Source organism: Pezoporus wallicus, unplaced genomic scaffold (assembly GCF_028554395.1).
Source record: "Pezoporus wallicus isolate ANWC-B61680 ecotype Strahan unplaced genomic scaffold, APGP_CSIRO_Pwel_v1 contig_2999, whole genome shotgun sequence".
NCBI classification, from domain to species: Eukaryota; Metazoa; Chordata; class Aves; order Psittaciformes; family Psittacidae; genus Pezoporus; species Pezoporus wallicus.
This window is the reverse complement of record NW_026635201.1, coordinates 129113-154014: the sequence shown is the minus strand read 5'-3', so window position 1 is coordinate 154014 and position 24902 is coordinate 129113. Positions and strand designations below refer to the sequence as shown.

Here is a 24902-nt window from a genome sequence, read left to right as displayed (position 1 = left end):
ACCTACGGCCTGGCCCGGCCTGGCCCAGCCCGACCCCTCCCCGCGCCTCTACGCAGCACACAACGATAACGCGACGTACCACCCCGCGCAGAGGAAATGCCTCACCCGTCGATCGAGGGCACCCTCGCCGGTTGCCATGGCAACCAGCCACACCCGGTGGACCTGCTCCCAGGGCTCAGGGCGGGACCTGCTCCCTGCTGCGGGGCATCGGCGACCTCGTCTAGAATGTGAGCGGGCCCTACGGATAAGCTCTGGGCACTCGCTGCTGTTCGAGGTGACGAAAGGTCCGGGGAGTGCAGAGAGAAAAGCCGCGCGGGGCGGGGGCCGGCTGCGCAGCCGCTGCCCTCGATCCTCCTCCTAGGCCCGTGCACCCTCCGCCGGTCGGGCGCTGCCGCCGGGCCCGCCTCACGGCCGCTTCCAACACCAGCCGCAGGGAAAGCGCCGGGCGGACCCTCTGGCGTCAGCAAAGTGCGTCGCTGTGCTTGCAGCCGCAGTGACCGCTCGGCAGAAGCGGCGCTGGCAGCGTAGACCCCGGAACCGTGGTTGCGGACGACACATTCCACCCGGCCCCACCACGGGCACGCGCTTCGGGGAGGGCCGCCCTGCGCGTGACGTCATCACTGACTGCAACGGTGCAGGCATATTACCATTCGTAGGACTGGTATCACGGGTGCTTCCACTAAGAAAAGTAGTGCGAGCTGCCTTTGCCGCGCCACGCCACGGCCCGCCCCGCCCCACCCGCACTGTCCCCGCTGAGGTCGCTGCCGTCGCGCCTCGCCTCTGTGGCTGGCAAGGGCCGGGAGATCGAGGGGAGCGCTCCGGAGCGCGGATCCTTCCGCCTGCGGTATTGGTGCTACGGCCGCGCAAGCTGCCATTTTGAATGCCTGGCTCCGGCTGCCGCCGCTTTCTCCCCTTCAGGGACCAGTCCGGTGAGTGGGGTAGTGGTCTCGTCGTTATAGTTCGCCCCACAGCGGGTGCTCTTTGCTTTCCTGATTCTTTCTCGTTGGCAACCACGCTGGGTCTTCGCTGCAACGGCCTGCGACGTCTCGACCACCCTGGGTCCCCTCTGTGCCGTCGGCTGCCTCTGCTAGCCGCCGGGCCTCCGCCACCGTGCCGCGGGCTTTGCTGCGGAGGAGGCTTCGCGGTGTCCTTCCGCCGTCTCTGCTGGTGCGGCTTCCTGTGGGCTATCTGTCCTCGCTCAGTCCTCGGCCGCGGCCTGTGTCCCCCGTCAGGCGTTCGGGCCTGCTCGGCCTCTGCTCCAGGCTTCCTGGGGCGTGGTAGAGCGTCGGCTGTTACCCCTGGAGCGGCCCTGCTGGCGGATTCTTTCTCCCTTGTGGTGAGAGTCGGCTGATCTTCCGCAGCGCTCCTGGCAGCTGAAGGCGTAGATCGCGGAGCCCTGTGGTGCGGGTTGCGGCGTGACTTTGCTCGTGGTGCAAGAGGCCCCGGGCGCCCGAGCAGTAGCTTGGGCTTGTGCGTCCATCCTTCCTTCGGGTGTGTGAGGGCTTGTGCTGCAGCCGCTCAGAGCGGGACAGCCGGTGTTTCTCCAAGACTTGCAGCTGTTTGGGCGTTGTCTTACGGTTGCATGGATTTTAATGGAAGCAAAAAACTCTTGTGATCTTTGGACACAGGCATTTGCATTACGCTGCGTATAGGGTTTGTGTTAAGTGAGGGGCTACTGCTTGAGAATCCATCTGTAAAGACGGTTCCAAGTTCGTCCTTCAAAGCTGGTCAAGTTCTCTCACTAGCTATAGACAAATTGCAAGTTTTTTGTAGTAAGCATTGTTTTAAAAGCTTGCACGTGTTTTTTTTTAATTGCAGATAGAACGGTTATGTGGTTTATTACATTGTAAGTGATGCTTAAAAATGTTAGTGGTACGTTTTAGTTTTTGATGCTTGAAATGTTAATGGAACAGTATGGAATGCCTTTGGAAGAGTGACATTTCACACGCGTGAGCAGTAAGTACGTTTGGCCCGTATTGGCTTAAAGTAAAATATGTATTTCCCTCTGCATAAGTATCCCAGTATCTTAGATTTAAATTAGCAGAGATTTTTTTTGTTTTCTTTTGTTTTCTTTTTCTCCTGTTCCGCTTCTATATGACAATGCATAGCAGGATTTTGTGTGCCTATTCCATCCACCCCCCCTTCTCTAAAATATGTTATTTTTCCTGTGTTTGCTTGCATGTCCCATTCTATTGTCAAATTTTTTCTTTCTCCTACTTATGTGCACTCTGGCATTTGGCCCAGTATTTAAAAACTTCACTGGGGACCCAAGAGCTCAGTGAAGCAGAGAGATTTTTGAGTATGGTGTGTTGTGTTTTTTTTTTGTTTTGGTTGTGTTTTTTTTTTTTTTTGTTGGTGGTGTGTTTGGTTTTGTGGGATGGTTTTTTGGTTGTGGTTTTTTTTGTTTGGTTTGGGGTTTTTTGTTCTTTTTTTTTGTTTCTCCCCCCCCCCCACAGGGTTGTTTTGTTTGATTTTTCCGTGAGGGATTCAGTGTGAGCTCCTTAGTTCTTCTATGGTGGGAAAAGGAGAAGGAAGACTTCTAAATTCCCGTGAGTTGAGAAGGGGAAGCTAAGTCTGGTAATTGTTTTGTGACGGGATCCAGTTTTTCTGTTTCTAGTGTGTAAGAAAACTTTCAGATTTCTTTGTTTTTTTGATAAAAAGGCTCCCTCACCCCAGTTCCTGTGACTACTGATCTGATGTTTTTCCTAAAGGTGGTATGATGGGAACAGAGGGGTCCTGCAGTACTTTGTTGCAGTGCCCTGGTGAGAGAAGAAGAGATACAAAAAGGTTCTGATTCTTTATAACTCCTTTGTATGTAGAATTTTGCAGTGGCATTGTTGTAGGCTACAATGAAATTAGTGAGTGTCGTGGTTTAAACCCAGTCAGGTAACTTGTTCACTCACTCCCAGTGAGTGGTGCCGAGCTGACAACAATCGAGGTCCGTGTCCCTCCCCCCCCCCCCCCCCCCCCCCCCCCCGCACCGGGGCTCTCCCCTTCCCCGCTCCCGGAGGAACAGGGAGGAGGATCGAGAGAGTGCAACTCCTACGGGTTGAGACAAGAACAGTCCAGAAACAAATCACCACCGCTACTATCAACTACAACAATGATAAAGGAAAATAACAAGGGAAGAGAATACGATACCACCGGCCAAGAAAACGAGTTCCACCCGGAAGCCCCTGTCCTTCCGGGTAACTCCCAGTTACCCCTCACCCCGGGCATGACGTGCTGTGGTATGGAATACCTCCCTGGCTAGCCCGGGTCAGGCGCCCCGTCCCTGCTTCCTCACAGCTTCCCCTCCTCCCTGGCAGAGCATGAGCCTCACAGAGTCCTTGGTCAGGGTAAACATCACTTAGCAACAACTGAAAACATCGGCTTCACCAAGACTGTTCCCAGGTTGGAAGTCAAAACACAGCACTGCACCAGCTACCACAAAGGAAAAAACATGACTGCTACTGCTGAACCCAGGACAGTGAGTTTGTCAGGTAATTGTGTAAAAAGGTTGTGAACAGCAGCAAAGGAACTGAAGTTGTCTGTTCTTAGGCATGCAAGCAGACTGCACTGGTTAGTGTAGTTCAAGATTGAACCTTTTGAAGTGAAAGGGCTCTTAAAAATTTAACTGATTCTGAAGTTGATAACATTCATTCAGTAAAACTTCTTGTGCCTCTTCAGCGTGAATATTTGTTTTATTTTTGAGTTGGCAGTGTATGTGTAGTTTGATTTCTTTTTGTTTTTTAACTGCACAATGGTTTGGGTTGCAGGGCGCCTTAAAGCTCATCCATTTCCAAACCCCTGCCTTGAACACTGCCAGGAATGGGGCAGCCTGTGCCAGTGCCTCATCACCCTCACAGTAACAGCAAACTTCTCTGACTGAAAGTGATGTTATTTTCTTCTAAGTGATACTCTGCTATTCTCTGAGGAAAGGGGTCTGCTCTGCCTTGGCAGCAGTAGTACTTCATTAGATGAGAGTTTTGGACTTAATAAGGCAATATATGATGAGACCGTAACATGAGAAACGTTACAGTAATGCGAGTACAAGAGACTGCTAATATCACAAATAGTAGTAGCTTTTGTCTTGTTTGGCAGAGGTGTTATGGGTAAAATCTATGATTAGAACTTCCTAGGGCATAGCTGAAGTTAAATGGTGTATTGTTAAGTTTCTTTTAATAAACAAAAAATGTGGCATCTCATCTGCTATCTGGCATTAACAAAGGTGTAAAGAAAAGTGGGTGGGTTTGGTTGCAAAGTAATAGTTCCTCTTGTGTTGTTTTGTTGTTGTTTTTTGTTGGGTTTTTGTTTTTTTTTTGTTTTTTTGTTTGTTTATTTTTGCTGTGCAGGAAAGTGAACAGGAAGTAAAATACCCAGATTCCCTTACAGATCCAAAATACTTGGGAAACTGGAAGCAGGTGAGAAATACAAAGGTGTTGTGGTTTAAGCCCAGCTGGTAACTCAGAACCATGCAGCTGCTTGCTCACTCCCCCCCCCCCCTTCCTCCCCCCCTCCCAGAGGGATGGGGAGGAGAATCGAAAGAATGTAACTCCCACAGGTTGAGATAAGAAGAGTCCAGTAACTAAAGTATAACACAAAACCACTACTGCTACCACCAATAATAATAATGACAAGGAAAATAACATGGGAAGAGAATACAACTGCTCACCACCTGCCGACTGATACCCAGCCCGACCAGAGCAGTGATCTAGCCCTTCCAGGTAACTGCCCACAGTTTATATACTGGGCATGACATGCTGTGGTATGGCATATCTCTTTGGCTAGTTTGGGTCAGGTGTCCTGTCTCTGCTTCCTCATGGCTTCCCCTCCTCCCTGGCAGAGCATGAGGCTCAGGAAGTCCTTGGTCAGAGTAAACATTACTTAGCAATAAATGAAAGCATTGGTGTTATCATCATTGTTCCCAGGCTGAAAGTCAAAATCACAGCATTGCACCCCACCAGCTACTGAGAAGGAGAAAAATGACTGCCACTGCTGAACCCAGGACAATTTTTTAGCTTCTAAAGAAAGGGAATTCCCCCCCGGTACATGTTGAGGTTAATGTTTTTAACAGTTGCAAGCTCAGTGCATCTTTTGAAGCCAGTTCAGCAGAAGTTTGGTGTACACGTATTGCTCGTGGGAGTGGGAACCTCATTAGAAGTGCTTGTCTTTTCTCACTGACTGCTTTTGTTGGTGTCCTGGATTCAGCTGTAGCAGTCTCAGTCTTTTATTTTTTTTCTCCTTCTTAGTAGCTGGTGCAGTGCTGTCCCCATCCCTCTGGGAGCAGAGGGAGGAAGAAGGGGGGAGTGAGCAGGCGGCTGCGTGACTGTTACTGGCTGGGCTTAAACCATGACAATGGGGCTGCAGCACTAGGAAGCCAAGAGAGGAGAGAGGTAGGACTCTGATCAATTTGGCAGGCTAATAGGATCTGCTCGACTCATAGGTCTTTAGAGAAGAACAATGCAATATCCTCTGTCACTAACCTGGTTCTTGTCCTCTCAGCTTTTGAACAGCATGGTGGCTTGCTTCCTGAATACTCTGGGGTTTTAACTGAAACTGGAAAAATTGGGCCATCACTTCTTCTGTGAGACTGTAGTTTAAAGCTCTCTGGTGCCTTTTTTTTTATTTTCTGATATTACTTTCTAGTTCCCAGTTGTATTGCATAGCTTTTTCTAAGAAAGACTATTTTTCTGCTTGGAATGTTATATGCTTGGTTGCTTTTTCTCTCGGCTCTTTTGTGTTGCCTTTGCCCTTCTTGGTGATGGTGGTGCTCCTTGCTTAGGTGTTTACTCTGTTTTTTTTTTTGTGTAAATATTGATAATACTAGATCATACACCAATATCTCTTCTTTTGTTCACAGCTTTATCTCTTATCTGCAGTGTGTATTTCTGGTTTTACTGTGGTGTGGGGTTTTTTGTTGGTTTTCTTTGGGGTGGTTTGCTTTTTTTTTTTTTTTTTTGATAAAGCGTGAAGCCCACTGATGGTTTGGAGTTGAATCCCTTGGTATTTTGTAGATAACTATTGCAGTTATTCCTTTCATGTAGTCCAGACATCATCTGCTTTTGTGTACAGGAGGCCTGATTGAGGTATGCTGAAGCAAGTAGGGCGTTCTGCTACTGGTTTCGGTTGGGAGTTGGGTCAGGCTTTAATTGTGTAACTTCTCAAATGCTGTTTTCAACCAAGGAATGTGATTACCTGTGCACACACTGGGGTGGAGCAACTGAAGCTGTGTAGTTCAGATGTATTTGAAATGAATGCTTCCTCAGTCTTGGGTTGCTCTCTAGGGTGAATCAAATCCAGAAATACTGTTTACAGGAAAAGCTATAACTGGGTATGTAACTTATTGAGTTAAAAATTCAGACAGTTCCCCAAACAGTAAAGCTCTTCTGTGAATAATTCTGTGTGCCTTGATGGGGTTTATGTCTTAATGTTTCAAGAATTCAAGGCTAAATGATAATGGAATTTTAAAACATCTGCTAATTTGATATCTTGTTCTAAACAAGTTAATCAGCTTTTTCTCTTTTCATTAATACAGTGGAAGAGTGATTGTTGAAGTTCTGTTTACTTGGTTTGTTGTTGGTTGTTTGGGGTGTTTTAGACACAAGCCAACATTTCTGAATAGTTTACAGAGGGGAGGATCTCAACTCAGTTACATGTTTAAGGATAGTAATTTGTTTTTTCTTTATGCTGCAATTCCTGGTCGTGAAATATAACTTGGTTGAAGTGCATGAGCATTTTGCATGTGGGTTTTGGTAGTATTAGGTGCTTCTTGTAGATATGTCGTGGTTTAAACCCAGTCAGGTAACTTGTTCACTCACTCCCAGTGAGTGGTGCCAAGCTGACAACAATCGAGGTCCGTGTCCGTCTCCCCCCCCCCTGCACCGGGGCTCTCCCCTTCCCCGCTCCCGGAGGAACAGGGAGGAGGATCGCGAGAGTGCAACTCCTACGGGTTGAGACAAGAACAGTCCAGAAACAAATCACCACCGCTACTATCAGCTAAAACAATGATAAGGGAAAATAACAAGGGAAGAGAATATGATACCACCGGCCAAGAAAGCGAGTTCCACCCGGAAGCCCCTGTCCTTCCGGGTAACTCCCAGTTACCCCCCACCCCGGCCATGACGTGCTGTGGTATGGAATACCTCCCTGGCTAGCCCGGGTCAGGCGCCCCATCTCTGCTTCCTCACAGCTTCCCCTCCTCCGTGGCAGAGCATGAGCCTCACAGAGTCCTTGGTCAGGGTAAACATCACTTAGCAACAACCGAAAACATCGGCTTCACCAACACTGTTCTCAAGCTAGAAGTCAAAACACAGCACTGCACCAGTTAACACAAAGGAAAAACATGACTGCTACTGCTGAACCCAGGACATTATCCACCCCTTATTCCATACCATTCACGTCGTGCTCAGATCCCACATTTTCAATACACCATTGCTCTCCCATATATATACATCCATATACATACAGACCAAGAGGAAAAAATCATTTTCTTAGTGCATGGACCAATCCCTATAATGCTGCCGAGTCCATTCGGTCCATGATGTTCCAAGTTCATTCTCTGTTGGGATGATGGCTGGAGGGAAGTCAGGGCCAGTCGCTGGTGACCTGGAGACATCTAGTTGATGGGCTATAAAAGCATTACACAGCAGGCAACAGCATACAATTGAGTTCACTGGCTGTTTTCCCCTAAAATCAAATCCCCTTGAGGTATACATCGGACTTCCCCATCTTCCCGCATTACCCACCAAGTATATCCAGGTCCCTGAGCAAAAGCAATCCCACGAGTGGGTTTGCCTTTACCTGACGCAGGAATAACCCAGACTGTCTTCCCCAGCAAATTCTTCATATGCACCACGGGGACTTTGTCCCCCTCTACAATATGTAAAAGTTCTGACTGGGCTGGGCCGGCCCTGTTGGCAGATCCTCTGGTGTTGACCAACCAGGTGGCCTTTGGTAAGTGTGTATCCCAATGCTTGAAAGTTCCCCCACCCATTGCTCTCAGTGTAGTTTTTAACAGCCCATTGTACCCAGGACAAGATATAAAAAGTTATTTGATGAACGTTCATATTTGAATATGATTGTATTCTAAGCGAGATTATTAGTAAGGTTCTATACTTAAATACTTTTGGCATAATGGTATGCTGAATTAAGTCTTTTAACTTTGAAACACAACAAGCTTAAGTAGTAAAAGACCATAAAAGGGGTGAAAATAGTGGTTTAGAAGGCTTTTTTTTTTTTAATTGGTTCAGGGGAAGAATTAATAGTAGAAGGAAGAGAATCACTGAGCTAATGCTGCCTTTCAAGCAGTCCAGAGACTTTTTTTCTGAAAAAAGCTGGAATTTTTTTTTGTATTTTTTTTAATTTTTTAATTAGAATTTAGACACTAGCCACCTGTACTGGTGGAACTAATCTGAGTCTGGTAACTAACTCTTTCAGAGAGAAGGGAAAGACAGACTTGATAAGGTGGAAGAGCTCATGATTCAGTCCTACCTGACACTGTAAATATTAACTGGTGTTCAGGGATCATCCCTGATGTCTAGAGCTTGTTGTTAGCAGAGTGAAACTGCTGCTGGAAATAAAATAAGGGAAGTGGTAACTACTTTGAAAAATTGCCTTGTAATTTATTTTAATATGCAAAGAATAAATACATTTGCCTGTATTGGGGGGAAAAATGTTCACTAGTCATGAAGATCAAGGCTTGCTACTTTGAAGGAAGTTCTAAGCAGCATTTAGCCAGCTGAAGTTAAACTTCAGGTCTGCTATTACTAGACAATATGGTTGTTATCTTTCTGTTCATCATCTTGTGCAGTAAAATGCATTTCTATAATATAGAAAGTCTGTAAAATTTAATTCTTCATGGCAGTTTGCTGTCTGATAACTTTGTGGTTTTCACCTGAAACTGACTTTTGTTAAGGTTTCACATGGTTCAGAGTGTGAATTTCAAAATTATGTCCCATTTTAAGACAAGTGATCATCTAATTTTGACTATATAATTTAAGTGTTTTAAGTCTTCTGAGCTCTGAATTGTTTAATCCTATTTGTGTTTTGCTTTTGTAATTCTTTTGTATTGTTTTTGTTTTTACTCTCATCAGTAATCTGTTGTTCATTCAGATGCCTGAGCTGCATATTTAGCTGTATTTTTATAGAAGTAGTAGTTTCTGCCTGAGTAGTCCCTGCTGGCTTGGTCTCCCCCAGTTCTGTTATTTTCTCAGTAGCCCTGTCTCAATACCATCTTGATGCTTGCCACCTGATGTAGTCAGGGAGCTAAGAGCTACAATTAAAGTATTTGTGAGCAACCAGTGGCTCTTCCAGGTGTATGTTTTCTGCAGATAACTGTAGTAGGAAGCCATTCTGCGGGGTGTAGCAAAGCTGACTGTATTTGTTTCACCAGGCTGCTGCTTGGGATAGTTGCTGCAGTAGCAGGTCACTTAAGCTTTTATGCCTGCAGAATCCCAGAGAGGCTGGTATTATCTGTACTGTATAGGTGGGAACTGAGACCATGAGGTATTCTGAGAACTGATTTCCTGGTGGTTATGTGGAAGTTGTGTCTGACTGCCTTTCAGATGTGACTAAGTGTCTGAGAGATCCAGTAAAAAGGAAGAACTACTTAATATTTGTTTGAAGTTCTTGGGGATGGGGTGTTTGTGTTCCTAAGCAAGCTTCTTGATCTACTTTCTTGTCCTTATTCTTCTCAACTGGTGTTCATAATTCCTTAGTACCTGAGTATGGATGAGATGCATTTTTCTGGTTTTTTTTTTTTTTTTAGTGTTCTAGTGACACCAAAATACCATGTGCCTGGATAGGATTCTATTTTGTTGCCCAGTATAAGAATATGATACATAGCAGAGACATATGCTAGACGGATGACTGATAACCAGTGTGTGAAGAAAACAAATTCATAGCAAAAATAAATATCCACTTTATTTACATCAGTGCTTTATATGGAAAAACTCATGTTGCAATCTGATAAATACTCTCAAACTGTAATGTCATAAGACCAACTCTTGGAACAAATAGGTAAAATTAGTATTAAATTGCCAATAGGAAGTGAAGTTCACAATATCTCTGAAGGAATGCAAAACTGTTCAACTTGTAAATCTGGTATGTAGCTATCTTAATGAATGCTTTATTTACAATAATAATAAGTGGTAGTTTGTGTGATGCTTTTTTTTTTTTTTTTTTTTTTAAAGGACTCTCCAAGAGAGGACCCAGGAACTGCATGGTTCTTGACAAGTTCCTAGGAAATGGATGCAGGTTGTCTAGATTATAAAACACTTGGATTTGTCAGAAATCTTGACAGAGCTTCTAACCAAAGGTTTTTACAGCACAGTTTTTTTCAAGAGAGTTCTTATTGCAAGTTAATAACCAAGGAAGAAAGAAAAGTGTCCAGACAATGACAGAAAATCTGTCTGCTTTTGTAGTAGGAGGTGGTTATGGAAAGGTGTTCTGTGAAACTGCCAGTCAGTGTGTTCCTAATGAACTCTGGAGGAGTGATTAGTGAGGTGATAGTTTCATCCTAAAGCTGTGGAAGGATTTTGTGATACTATGGTAAAATGCATTCCTTGTCAGTAAATGCAGAGCAGTGCCTACCTGAAAAGCCATTAAGATAACTGTTAAGATAAATACACAGGGAAAGGCTTTGTCACTCAAGCATGAGGTCTTAGAGCTATCTGTAAGATCTTTACTAGAAATGTCAGTTCCCCAGCAGCCAAATGGGCAGAGTGAATTTAAACACTTCTAACTTTCTAAGTGCAGAGAAAAGAAAAATCTATGTGAACTCTTGGTGCATACGTTGCTTGAATACTTTTTATATAGTGGAATTCTGAGAGGTACAAAGCAATCTGAAGGAATTGTTCCATGGCTCCATAGAAATTGGAGTAGGACTCTACTGCTTAGAAAGGGAGCTGGCTGAGGGGTAGATAGGCTGTAAAATCACAGATGACAAAGTCAGTGAATAGGTGATAAGTATTTTATATAGACATGTGATTTTTTTTTTATTTTTTTATGGGAAGAATTCAAAGGTTTTGGGTGTGTTTTTGGGTTTGTTGTTTTTTTTTGTTTGTTTTTTTGTGTGTGTGGATTATTTTTTATTTTTAAATAAAACTGAATGATTTAATAGAAACTAAAAAGGAAATGGAGCATGGAGTTGCAGTACAAGGATGGAAGTTCTGAATGTTGGAAAATAAATCATAGCTTTGTCTTTTGCCTTTAGTCCTCAGCAGTTCTAATTTGTTCTCTCCTTATCAGGCAGGAAGCGTGTGTAAGATACAGTTGCTCTTAAGAAGTAGTTCAGATTGGACTATGTCTGTAGTAACTGCATGTTGGTGTGTTACACAGATGAAACTAGGAGGTAGCTTAATAATTTGGCTATCATCTGATTAGAAGTCCTTAATTCTTTGCATTTTCCAAAATGCTAGTTTCTACTTGTTTTCCAGTGGTTGTGGTTACAAGCTGGCTTGCTGATTGTTTATTTATGCAAGGACATTTGTAAATATAGACTGTTCCTTTTATTCAGTGCTTGAATGATGTTTGGGTGAAATCATATTAGGTTTTCAATGTTTGTTTCCATTTTACCTGCCTTCTCAGTGAGGTGGGAAGTCCTGCCTGAGAACCGGTGAAGGATGAAAAATAAATGTTCATAAAAAGCTGTATGGTAACTTTGTTCAATGTGGTTTTCCCTATTGATTAAAACTATTTAGGCAGTTGTCATGGTTTAAGCTCAGCTGTAAATCAGAAGCATGCAGTCTACTTCCCCCCCCCCCCCCCCCCCCCCCCCGAGCTCCCAGAGGGACGGGGAGGAGAATCGAAGGAGTGCAACTCCCGCGGGTTGAGAGAAGAACAGTCCAGTAACTAAGGTATAACAAACCACTACTGCTACCGCCAGTAATAATAGTAAGGGGAATAACAAGGGAAGAGAATACAACACCACTGGCCAACCGATAGCCGGCACAACTGAGCAGTGATCTAGCCCTTCTGGGTAACTGCCCCCAGTTTATATACTGGGCATGATGTGCTGTTTTATGGAATACCTCTTTGGCTAGTTTGGGTCAGGCATCCTGTCTCTGCTTCCTCCTGGCTTCCCCTCCTCCCTGGCAGAGCATGAGGCTCAGAAAGTCCTTGGTCACACTAAACATTTGAGCAGTAACTAAAAACATTGGTGTTATCAGCGCTGTTCCCAGGCTGAAAGTCAAAAACACAGTGCTGCACCAGCTACTAAGAAGGAGAAAAAAACGACTGCTACTGATGAACCTAGAACAGCAGTCTGTCCTTTCTGTTGCCCAGTGCCAAACTTAACCTGCTGAAGCCCTCTGTGAGCATACTTGCAGCATGCTTTGGTCCTATGGCAAGAAAGCAGTGTGATTGTACAAGTCATGGGCTGAAGATATCAGTGTTCAGCAGTTTAAAAACTCTTCAAATATAGAATGGGAGCAAAAGGACTTGTGATATCAAAGCAAGTTACTGCCAAACTTTGTTTTGTTTGCAGACTATGTATTGGTATTTCAAAAAGTTTCTGAAGAATTCTGTCTTTAAGAAAGTCAGTTATGGTTTTAACTTGTAATAACTACTGCCTATCTTCTCAGGAACATTAAAGTTCAACATCAGTTAACTAGGGTGCAGAACAATGGTGTAAGTGTAGTTTACTGCTGGAGGGAATGCTTCTTCTCTTTCCCACTCCCCCTTGGGTCTCCCAAAGCTGTGTTCTCGCTGCTGCCTTCATGTCTGCACAAGCCAAACTGAGGTGTCTCAAGACGACTCTGCTTGGGAGTAAAACAGTAAGCTGGTGTTCAGATGTGCCACATGAGGCAACCTGGACACCATCCCAGGAATGCCAGTGTTAGAGCAAAGGAAGGGCTGGAACCACTTCTTTCTGCATGAGCCTGTGCGCGGAAAATCTTAGTCATTGTGAAAATGTTACTCATCGGCTGCAGAGGAATATTCCTGCAGTGGTGCTTTTATTTATTTACTTATTTTTTTAAACTTCCCAACAGTAGCGTGGCTTATGGAAGTCAGTTCAGAACTATGTGATATGTGTGTGTACTAGGTGAGTCAAGGCTTAAAAGTTAAGGGCTTTAAGCACACAAAAGAGATTTTTGGGTTAATTACTATGTCGTGGTTTAAGCCCAGTCAGCAACCCAGAACCATGCAGCCACTCGCTAACCCTCCCCCCCTTCCTCCCCTGTCATGGTTTAAACCCTAGCCAGACAGCTTGTTCACTCACTCCCAGTGAGTGGTGCTGGGCTGGAAGCAATTGAGGCACCCCCCCCCGGGGGCTCTCCCCTTCCCTGCTTCTGGAGGGATGGGGAGGAGAATCGAAGGAGTGCAACTCCCACAGGTTGAGACAAGAACAGTCCAACAAACAATGTATAACACAAATCGCCACTGCTACCACTAACGACAACAATGATAAGAGAAAATAACAAGGGAAGAGAATACAATACCACCCGCTGGAAAACGAGTCCAAACCAGAAGACCCCGTGTCCTTCCAGGTAACTCCCAGTTACCCCCCACCCTGGGCATGATGTGCTGTGGTATGGAATATTTCTTTGGCTAGCTTGTGTCAGGTGTCCTGTCTCTGCTTCCTCATGGCTTCCCCTCCTCCCTGGCAGAGCATGAGCCTCACAAAGTCCTTGGTCAGGGTAAACATTACTTAGCAACAACTGAAAACATGGGTATTATCAGCACTGTTCCCAGGCTGAGAGTCAAAACACAACGCTGCACCAGCTACCAAGAAGGAGAAAAATTGACTGCTACTGCTAAACCCAGGACATCCCCCCACTCCTGGAGGGATGGGGAGGCAAATTGAAAGAATGTAACTGCCACAGGTTGAGATAAGAGCAGTCCAGTAACTAAAGTATAACACAAAACCGCTACTGCTGCCACCAATATTAATAATGACAAGGGAAATAAGAAGGGAAGAGAATACAGCTGCTCACCACCTGCCGACCGATACCCAGCCCAGCCCAAGCAGTGATCTCACGTCCAGGTAACTATCCCCAGTTTATCTACTGGGCATGATGTGCTGTGGTATGGAATACCTCTTTGTCTAGTTTGGGTCAGGTGTCCTGTCTGCTTCCTCCTGGCTTCCCCTACTCCCTGGCAGAGCATGAGGCTCAGGAAGTCCTTGGTCAGAGTAAACATTACTTAGCAACAAATGAAAACATCAGTGTTATCAGCCCTGTTCCCAGGCTGAAAGTCAAAATCATGGCACTGCACCTGCCACTAAGAAGGAGAAAAATGAGTGCTACTGCTGAACCAAGGACATCTGTTATGTGAAAAACACAAACAGAGCACTTTGTAGCAATCTGATCCCCAAACAATTTTTAGGAAAATAATAGGGACCAAAATAAAAGACATTTTATACAAATAAATCAGTGGCACATTTACCTCTTAGCTATTGGGTGCAGCATATTGCTTCTCTCCCCCTTAAGAAAGAACACAGAGAAGGCAACGAAGGAAATCAGTCATGGAAGGGCTTGGATGTGAGACTGTTTTTTGTACTGGGAAGGATAACAAATGGAAGAGTGTAGAATAATTGGGAGCATCAATGGAAACAAGTAATTGGCAATGCAGACTGGAAGAAGTAGCTGGGTCTCCATATGTCATGCAGTGAAGCTGTGTGGAACTCAAGTTGTGTCCTGCAGAATATAGTTGATTCTAGAAATTTACCTGGGTTTCAGATAAAACCGGAGTGTCTTTTATTTCTGGCTTTGGAAGCTCTTGGGCCACAAATTGTTGAAGACTGCAAGACGATTATGAGGAATTACTGCTACATGCTTGACCTGTTCTTATGCTCTTCCCTAGGCATCTGCTGTGGTCAGGTAATGGGGTACTGGAGAAAGTGGAGCTTTGATCAGACCTGGGTATGCCATTTCTGATCTACTTTCTGCTGCCTTTGACTGCTCAGTTAGGACAGTGAAGGGTTGGCAGGGCATGTTTTTGGTGTATATGGGGGTCAACTTGTATTAGTTAAGAATAGCTTTTCTTGGAGATTGAGACGACTTCCAATATGACAGATGCAAAATAGAAACATGAACTTAAGCAGATGTTATATGGTTTTATAGAATTTGAGAGGGGGTTGTATCCTACCCTATTGCAGTTTAAAGACTTCATCTAACTATAGGCTTCCTCATATGCAGTATTGTGGTTTAAGCCCAGCTGGTAACTCAGAACCGCGGAGCCACTCACTCGCTCACCCTCCCTCTGCCCCCCCCACTCCCAGAGGGAAGGGGAGGAGAATTGAAAGAATGTAAATCCCACGGGTTGAGGTAAGAACAGTCCAGTAACTAAGGTATAATACAAAACCACTACTGCTACCACCAATAATAATAATGGTAAGGGGAATAACAAGGAGAGAGAATATAAAACTAAAAGGGGAAAAGGAAAAGAAAACAGTAAGCACAAATGATGCACAATACAGTTGCTCACCACCTGCTGGCCAATACCCAGCCTGACCTGAGCAGCAATCTGGGCCTTCCAGGTAACTCCTCCCATTTTCTATACTAGGCATGACATGCTGTGGTACAGGATGCCCCTTTAGCTAGTTTGGGTCAGGTGTCCTGTCTCTGCTTCCTCCCAGCTTCCTGTGTCCCTCCTCACTGGCAGAGCATGAGACTGAAAAGTCCTTGATTTGGGTTAGCGTTACTTAGCAACAACTGAAAACATCAGTGTGTCATCAGCATTGTTTTCAGATTAAAGTCGAAAACAGTGCACTGCACCAGCTACTAAGAAGGAGAAAAATAACTGTTGTAGCTGAATCCAGAGCAGAATTCAACCCTTACTTGATATCATTCACGTCCTGCTCAGATCCTGTATTTTTCAATATACCATTGCTTTTTGTCTCACGTATGTATGTGTGTGTGTATATATATATATATCCACACACAAAGAGAGAGATATCATTCCTTAGTCCATGGACCAATACCTATAAAGTTGCTGAATTCATCCAGTCTGTTAAGTCAGGCTCCATCTGTTGTAACAGTCTGAGGGCAGGAGAGATGGTGTGTAGTGTTTGAATGTTGCCTGTTGAAGACACTGCTGAACTCATCTGGCCACTGCTGAGCATGTCTGGTTTCATCAAAGTTCCTTCTTTGTTGGAGTGATGATTGGAGGAAAGACAGGGTCAGTCGCTGGTGACCTGAGGACAGTTCTGCTGCTGCTGGCTTTTCCCATGACTTTGTTTTCTGCTCATGATCATGACAGCACATCTCTCATTTTCAAAGGCCAGAGTGGTGGAGATGGACATCTAGCTGTGAAATAAGAACTCACTCCTCTAAACAAGATAACAAGGTTTTATTGAGGGACAAAGTCAATAAAGCAAAAGCAACAGCGCTGGGCGCATGACCGTAGCCAGAGGCGCAAGTGATTGGTATTTCTTACAGCTTTATATACTTTCACTATTGCATTAGTCACATACATATTCATAATTCCCGTGTATAGGCAGGGAATATTATAACTAACTCCTGGAACTTATAAGTCCCCTCCCTTTGGCGTCTGCGCACTGCTCTGCTGTGGTTGTGGGCAGGGGTCTTGAGGATGAAGTAAGCAGTCTTCCTCTTGTGAGTAGGGGTTTTCAAGATGAAGTAAGCAGTCTTCCTCACAGTGTACTTTTCACTTTTGGCACAGTTGGGTGCCCCAGTAATCACACAACTAGATGAAACCAGCCATATCTGTAATTCTTCTGATAACTAGCAAAGATTTAAAACAGTGTGACCTTCCTGTAAAATTTCTTGCAGGATGGACAGTCAAGGAGTATCCCAAGCTAGCAGATGTTTGGGAGGCTCTATCTCTAAACTAACTGATAAGTGGAAGGATGGTGTGAAATAACTTATTTATGTTTAGTGGGGCCACTAAATCCTGTTATCTCACCACAGACTTACAACATAAACATTGTTCTTTAAAGCTAAAGGTACTTTAGAAGACTAGTGTGAAACAATTAACTCATGTTTAGTGGGGCCACTACATTCCAGAGACTTGCAACATAAACACTGTTCTCTTTCTACAACCTAAGTTAAGCTAAAAAGTGCTTTAAGTCCATGTTTTCCAGGCACTAGCTTTCCTCATATCAAGTCCCTCCCCCCTTTTACCTTTACAAATTCTTTTGCTATGCGACTCCGTTTTGCTCAAGAGTTCTGTCCCTTTTTAACTTGTTGTCTATTCTTGTGTCTTTAGGGAGTTTTGTTTCTGTTATTGTAAACTCCTACAGTTATATCCACATAACCACACCTATGATTTGCAAAAGCCAGTGCATTTATGTGTTTATCACATAGCTGATGGGCTATTTAAGTGTTATAGAGCAGGCAGCAGCATATAAATGAGGTCACTGGCTGGTTACCCCCAAGATTAAATCCCCTTGAGGCATACACTGGAGTTCCCCATCCTCCCATATTATCCACCAAGTATATCCAAGTCCCTGAGCAAAAGCAGTCCCACAAGTGGGTTTGCCTTCACCTGAAGCAGGAATAACCCAGACTGTCTTCCCCAGCAAATTCTTTATGTGCACCACAGGAACTTTATCCCTCTCTACAGTATATAAAAGTTCTGATTGAGCTGGGCCAGCCCTGTTGGCAGATCCCCTAGTGTTGACCAACAATGTGGCCTTTGGTAAATGTGTATCCCACTGTTGGCAAGTCCCACCACCCACTGCTCTCAGTGTAGTCTTTAACAGCCCGTTGTACTGTTAGATTTTCCCAGAGGCTGGTGCATGGTAGGGGATGTGATATACCTGATGCAAAGGATTAACAAATGTACAGGGGGGGCTAGGGTTGAGCCACTTGCTTAACAACGTTACTGCTTGCTCATGCTTATCGTACATGGTATTTGCAATGTACAAGGGGATAGGTCAAACCGCATACTTAACAATGTTACTGCTTGCTCATGCTTATCGTACTTGCAGTGTACAAGGGGATGGATCAGGACACTTGCTTAACAATATCATTGCTCACTCATGATTATGCTAGGACAAGATATAAGGACATAGCTATTGTCAAGAAGTAGGGACCGTGTCTTGATTCCTGTCCTTTGGACACCTCCGTGTATGCTAGAACTAGATATAAGGACATAGCTATTGTTAAGAAGTAGGGACCGTAACTTAATTCCAGTCCTTTGGACACTTAGGCCGGCTGAAATTGGCTCTGCGCTTTGGACAAAGACCAAGCCTCCAGAGAGCATGCATAACGACCAGAGGTGAAAAATTCAGGCTCGAGGAAGACTCATTTACTTCATCTTGAGACCCACGCTCACGACCACTAGGAGGCACTGCGCAGGCACAAAGGACTTCTTAGGTCATTATAATACGAAGCGGGAATAGGACATGAATATGTATAGGCGTGTTGTGCAACCTCATGCATATGTATAACTTTAGAGGATAAATGTAAAGGGGAAGCAAGGCTGAGGTGCTTTTGGAGGAGTTATCCCCCGTGAGACTCAGAACTGAATAAAAAGCATACCTATTTTACAACTTTAACGAGTTGTGGAGCCTACCCACGCATCATACCCTCTCAGTGCCATGCTCTTTGGTCCAGGTGTCTATAAGGATGATCTAGATATGAGTCCCGTTGTCTGACTCAGTTCTGTCTGGGGTTCCTTGTCACTAAAAACTTGTTTCTCAAGGCCCCAGATAGTGTTCTGGGCAGTGGCATGGGGCACATCGTATGTTTCCAGCCATTCGGTGGTTGCTTCCACCATGGTAAGCACATTGCGCTTGCTTTGGTGGGAGTGTGATGTAGTTAATCTGCCAGGCCTCCCCATATTTGTACTTCAGCCATCGTCCTCCATACCAAAGAGGCTTTAACTGTTTGGCTTGTTTAATTGCAGCACAAGTTTCACAGTTGTGAATGGTCTAGGCAGTAGTGTCCATTGTTAAATAAACCCCTCGATCATGAGCCCATCTGTATGTTGCATCTCTGCCCTGATGGCCTGAAGTGTCATGGGCCCACTGGGCCAAAAATAATTCACCCTTATTTTGCCAATCTAAATCCATCTAAGCCACTTCAATCTTAGCAGCTTTATCCACTTGTTGCTTGTTCTGGTGTTCTTCAGTGGCCCGACTCTTGGGTACATGGGCATCTATCTACGTGGCGTACCTTCACCACCAGGTTCTGCACCTGGGCAGTGGTATCTTGCCACAGTGCAGCAGCAAGGTGGGTTTACCTCTGTGTTGCCAGTTGCTCTGCTTCCATTGTTGCAACCTCCTCCACAGGGCATATGCCACCATCCATGAGTCAGTGTAAACTGCTGGCCACTTTTCTTGTTCAGGAATGTCCAAGACCAGCTGGATGGCTTTCCCCTCTGCAAAGTGACTCATTTCACCCTTTCCTTCAGCAGTTTCTGCAGCTTGTCGTCAGGGACTCCATACAGTTGCCTTCCGTCTGATGCTTTCCCACAATACAGCAGGACAAGTCATATTGCTTTTCACTTTCTGTCAGTTCATTATAGGGTAGGGCCTCTTCAGCATGTATCACCTGCTGCTCTGGTGATGTTCCAAAGTCCATGGCCAGTCCATGATGACTTCTGGAATTCTTGGAAAACTGGGATTTCCTGTTTGTGCTCGTTGTGTATTTAGTGCAGCCCACTTACTCTTTGTGGCATTGGTTGCATTACGTGTAGATGGGACCCTGCCTTTGAACATCCAGGACATCACAGGCAACTGGGGTGCCAGGGGGATCTGTGCTTCAGTGCCAATCACTTCTGAAGCAGCTTGAACCCCTTCATAGGCTGCCAGCATCTCCTTTTCAGTGGGCGTGTAGCTGTCTTTGGTCCTCTGTATCCCTGACTTCAAAAGCAGAGGGGTTGACCTCGTGTCTCCCCTGAAGCTTTGTGCTAGAGGCTCCAGGTAGGACCGTTCTTCCTGGCTGCAGTGTAGAGCATGTGTTTCGTATCTGTCCTGGTCTGGACTGGTCCAGGGGCTACTGCATGAACTATCTCTTGTTTAATTTGCTCAAAGGCTTGTTGTTGCTCAGGGCCCCATTTGAAATCATTCTTCTTCTGGGTCACATGATAGATAGGGCTTACAATTAGACTGTAATTTGGGTTGTGCATTCTCCAGACCTCCACATCACGTAATAAAGAAGCACAAGCTTTTTTAGCTGGTGGAGATATTGCTGTCATCTTGTTGATCACATATGTAGGTATCTAGTGATATGTGTCTTGCTGATTTTTTCCCAATAATGGTATCTCCTGTGCAGGTCCCTTGACCTTACTGTGGTTGATGGCTGTCCTGGGTGCAGCAGTAGCAGTCATTTTTCTCCTTCTTAGTAGCTGGTGCAGTGCTGTGATTTTGACTTTTGGACTGGGAACAGGGCTGATAATACTGATGTTTCTAGTTGTTGCTCAGTAATGTTTATTCTTACCAAGCACTTTCTGAGTCTTATGCTCTGCCAGGGAGGAGGGGTAGCCGGGAGAAAGCAGAGACAGGACACCTGACCCAAACTGACCAAAGAAGTATTCCATACCACAGCACATCATGCCCAGTATATAAACTGTGGGCAATTACCCGGAAGGGCAAATCGCTGCTTGGGTTGGGCTGGGTATCGGTTGGCAGGTGGTGAGAAGCTGTATTCTCTTCCCTTGTTATTTCCCTTATTATTATTATTGGTGGTAGCCGTAGTGGTTTTGTGTTATGCCTTAGTTAATGGACTGTTCTTATCTCAACCCATGGGAGTTACATTCTTTCTTTTCTCCTCCCCATCCCTCTGGGAGTAGGGGTAGAAGGGGGGGAGTGAGGGAGCAGCTGCATGGTTCTGGGCTGTGCTTAAGCCATGACAATGGCAAAACCTGCCTTCAGAAGGATTTGGATTATTTTCACAGTATCACAGTATGCTAGAGATTGGAAGGGACCTCGAAAGATCATCTAGTCCAATCCCCCTGCCGGAGCAGGAACACCTAGATAATGTTACACAGGAATGTGTCCAGGCGGGTTTTGAATGTCTCCAGGGAAGGAGACTCCACAACCTCCCTGGGCAGCCTGTTCCAGTGTTCTGTCACCCTCACTGTGAAGAAGTTTCTTCTCAAGTTTAAGTGGAACCTCTTGTGTTCCAGTTTGTACCCATTACCCCTTGTCCTATCATTGTTTGCCACTGAGTAGAGTCTGGCTTCATCCTCGTGACACTCCCCCTTTATATATTTATAGACACTTATAAGATCACCCCTCAGTCTCCTCTTCTCCAAACTATAGAGACCCAGCTCCCTCAATCTTTCCTCATAAGGGAGATGCTCCACTCCCTTAATCATCTTCGTTGCCCTGCGCTGGACTCTCTCCAGCAGGTCCCTGTCCTTCTTGAACTGAGGGGCCCAGAACTGGACACAATATTCCAGATGTGGTCTCACCAGGGCAGAGTAGAGGGGAAGGAGGACCTCTCTCGACCTACTAACCACCCCCCGTCTAATACACCCCAGGATGCCATTGGCCTTCTTGGCCACAAGGGCACAGTGTTGGCTCATAGTCATCCTGTCGTCCACTAGGACCCCCAGGTCCCTCTCCCCTACACTGCTCTCTAACAGGTCATTCCCCAACCTATACTGGAACCTGGGGTTGTTCCTGCCCAGATGCAGGACTCTACACTTTCCCTTGTTATATTTCATCAAGTTATTCCCTGCCCAACTCTCCAGCCTGTCCAGGTCTCGCTGGATGGCAGCACAGCCTTCTGGCATGTCAGCCACTCCTCCCAGCTTAGTGTCATCAGCAAACTTGCTGATAGTACACTCAATTCCCTCATCTAAATCATTGATGAATATATTAAATAATACTGGTCCCAGTACTGACCCTTGAGGCACTCCACTAGTTACAGGCCTCCAACTAGACTCAGCCCCATAGACTACAACTCTCTGGCTTCTCTCCTTCAGCCAGTTCACAGTCCACCTCACTACCTGATCATCCAGACCACACTTCCTCCATTTAGCTGTGAGGATGCTGTGGGAGACTGTGTCAAATGCTTTGCTGAAGTCAAGGTAGACCACATCCACCGCTCTGCCATCATCCATCCACCATGTTATTTCCTCATAAAAGGCTAAGAGATTGGTCAAACATGATTTCCCCCTGGTGAAGCCATGTTGACTGCCCCTCATAACCCTCTTATCCTTGATATGCCTTAAGATGGCACCAAGGATAAGGTGTTCCATCACTTTCCCAGGGATGGAGGTGAGGCTGACCAGTCTATAGTTACCTGGGTCCTCCTTCTTGCCCTTTTTGAAGACTGGAGTGACATTTGCTTTCCACCAGTCCTCGGGCACCTCTCCCATTTCCCAAGACTTGGTAAAGATGATGGAGAGTGGTCTAGCAATGACTTCCGCCAGTTCCCTCAGCACCCACGGGTGCATCCCATCTGGACCCATGGATTTATGGATGTCCAGATTGCTCAACTGATCTCTAGCCCATTCCTCATCGACTAAGGTAAACCACTCCGTTGACCTGACTTCATCTAAGGTCTCAGGGGTACAGGGCTCTTCAGGACTGCCTGCAGCAGAGTAGACAGAGACAAAGAAGGCATTCAGTAACTCTGCCATCTCTGTATCTTCTGTCACCAGGGCACCCATCCCGTTCATCAGTGGGCCTACATTGCCTCTGGTGTTAGTTTTATCTGCCATGTATTTGAAAAAGCTCTTTCTTCTGTCCTTGACCCTTCTTGCCAGATTTAATTCTAAGGATGCCTTAGTCCTCCTAGCTGCCTTCCTACATCCTCTAGCAGCAGCCTTATATTCCTCCCAAGTGGCCAGCCCCTCCTTCCATGACCTGTAAACTCTCCTCTTCCACTTGAGCATACCCAGCAATTCCCTATTTAGCCACGCAGGTCTCTTGGCCCTCTTCCTTGACTTCCTACGTGTCGGGATGCTCCGATCTTGAGCACGGAAAAAGCAGTCCTTGAATGTCAACCAACTATCTTGGGCCCCTTTACCTTCAAGCAGCCTTGCCCATGGGATTTCCCCTAGCAATTGCTTGAAAAGGCCAAAGTTTGCCCTGCTAAAGTCCAGGGTTGCAATTCTACTTGGTATTCTACTAGTCCTACCACACAAGATCCTGAACTCAACCATCTCGTGGTCGCTGCAACCAAGGCAGCCCTCAACCCTTACTGCTTCAACCAGATCCTCCTTGTTAGTGAGGATGAGATCCAGCAGCGCTCCTCTCCTGGTTGGCTCATCCACCATTTGCAGGAGGAAGTTATCATCCATACACTGAAGGTACCTCCTGGACTGTGGCTGGGGGTCCTTCCAGCAAACATCAGGGAAGTTAAAATCCCCCACGACGACTATGGCCTGTGACTGTGAGGCCGCTCTCAGCTGCCTGTAGAAGGCCTTGTCAACTTCCTCACCCTGATCTGGTGGTCTGTAACAGACACCTACAACAGTATCCCCCCTGCCAGCCTGCCCCTTAATTGTCACCCACAGACTCTCAACTCGCTCATCATCTGTCCCTGGACAGAACTCGGTGCATTGTAGTTCCTCCCGCACATAAAGAGCAACCCCACCACCCTTCCTGGCTGGCCTGTCTTTCCTGAAAAGCACATAGCCCTCCATGACTATATTCCAGTCATGTGAGCTGTCCCACCATGTCTCTGTAATTGCCACCAGATCATAGTCTCCTGACTTAACACAGGTTTCCAACTCCTCCTGCTTATTTCCCATGCTGCGCGCATTGGTGTACAGGCATTTCAGGGAGCGAGCTGAGCACACCGATTTCACCCTAGGATTATAGGAGGCCTCCCAGTCTTCATTAATTCTGGAGAGCTGCCCCACTGGGGCAAGCCCAGCTACAAGCCCATCCCCCTTCGAATCTAGTTTAAAGCTCTCCAAATGAGCCCTGCTAATTCGTGCCCCAGCATCCTTTTGCCTCTGTGAGACAAACCTTTCTCACTTGTCATTGTCCAGACTGGTGCCCTATAAAACCAGCTGTTATCAAAGAATCCAAAGCCCTGCCTGTAGCACCAGTCTCGAAGCCAATTGTTCATGAACTGAATCTTCCCATTCCTCCCCACATCATCAGTGGAAGATGGAAGGAGTGAGGAGAAGATCACTTGAGCCCCAGACTCTTTCACCATCCGCCCCAAGGCCCTGTAGTCTTTCTTCATCCCCCTCAGACTGGGGGAAGCAGCTTCCTCCCCACCTGTCTGGAAGACCAGCAGTGGGTAGTAGTCTGTCAGGTGCACCAGGTTGGGGAGCTCCCTGGTGATATCCCTGATCCGGGCTCCAGGCAGACTCCACACTTCCCTATGATGAGGGTCAACTCTGCATATTGGGCCCTCTGTTCCTCTCAGAAGGGAATCCCCTACTACAATGACCCTTCTTTCTTTCTTAACAGAGGCAGTCTTGAGGTGCAAAGTCGACCCCCTTTTCCTATGTGGCCTTGTGGGCTGGCCTTGCCCCACATTCTCACCTACCTCTCCTTCAAGATCCAGGGCCTCGAACCTATTATGGAGGGACACCTGGGGAAGCAGGGCAGGAAGGGGGGAGGGTTTCCCACGACATCGAACTGGAACTCGCTTCCAACCCTCGTCATCTTTTTGGTCCCCTACCTCTGGGCAACATCTACAGGGCAGGGGCTGCCTCGGGCCATCCCCCTCTGTGTGAGAAGGCAGGGGGTCCTTCCCCTTTTGGGGGGTATCTCCCTGGAACCGTTTCGACTGGCCCGCCAGGGAGTTACTCCACCAGTCGATCTCCCTTTCACACTCCCTGATAGTCCTCAGCGTCTCAACCTCCTCCTTAAGTCTTGCCACCAGGCTAAGCAGATCTTCTACCTGCTCACACCTCACACAGGTGGAATGCTGTCCTCCCTCCCCCGGCAGCAGCAGGCTCTGGCACTCCCTGCACCCAGAGACCTGAACAGCCACGGTCTGGGACGGGGTCTCTGTCTGAGTTGCTGTAGTCACCTTACTGCAAGCTCTCTTTCTGGAGGCAATCATATTGGTCAGCAGTCTGGGACACCAGCAACA

General features: G+C 46.1%; 1 protein-coding gene across 4 annotated transcripts in view; it reads left to right on the top strand.

The window, feature by feature from the left end:
• The first annotated feature begins 789 nt into the window (after nt 1-789).
• The window catches only part of LOC130600586 (AP-1 complex subunit gamma-1-like), a 100918-nt gene continuing 76805 nt past the window's right edge, over nt 790-24902 (top strand). For all 4 annotated transcript variants that reach the window (XM_057412058.1, XM_057412049.1, XM_057412039.1 and 1 more), the window contains exon 1: nt 790-929. The gene's annotated coding sequence lies outside the window, so the exon portion shown is untranslated. The remainder of the gene's footprint in view (nt 930-24902) is intronic.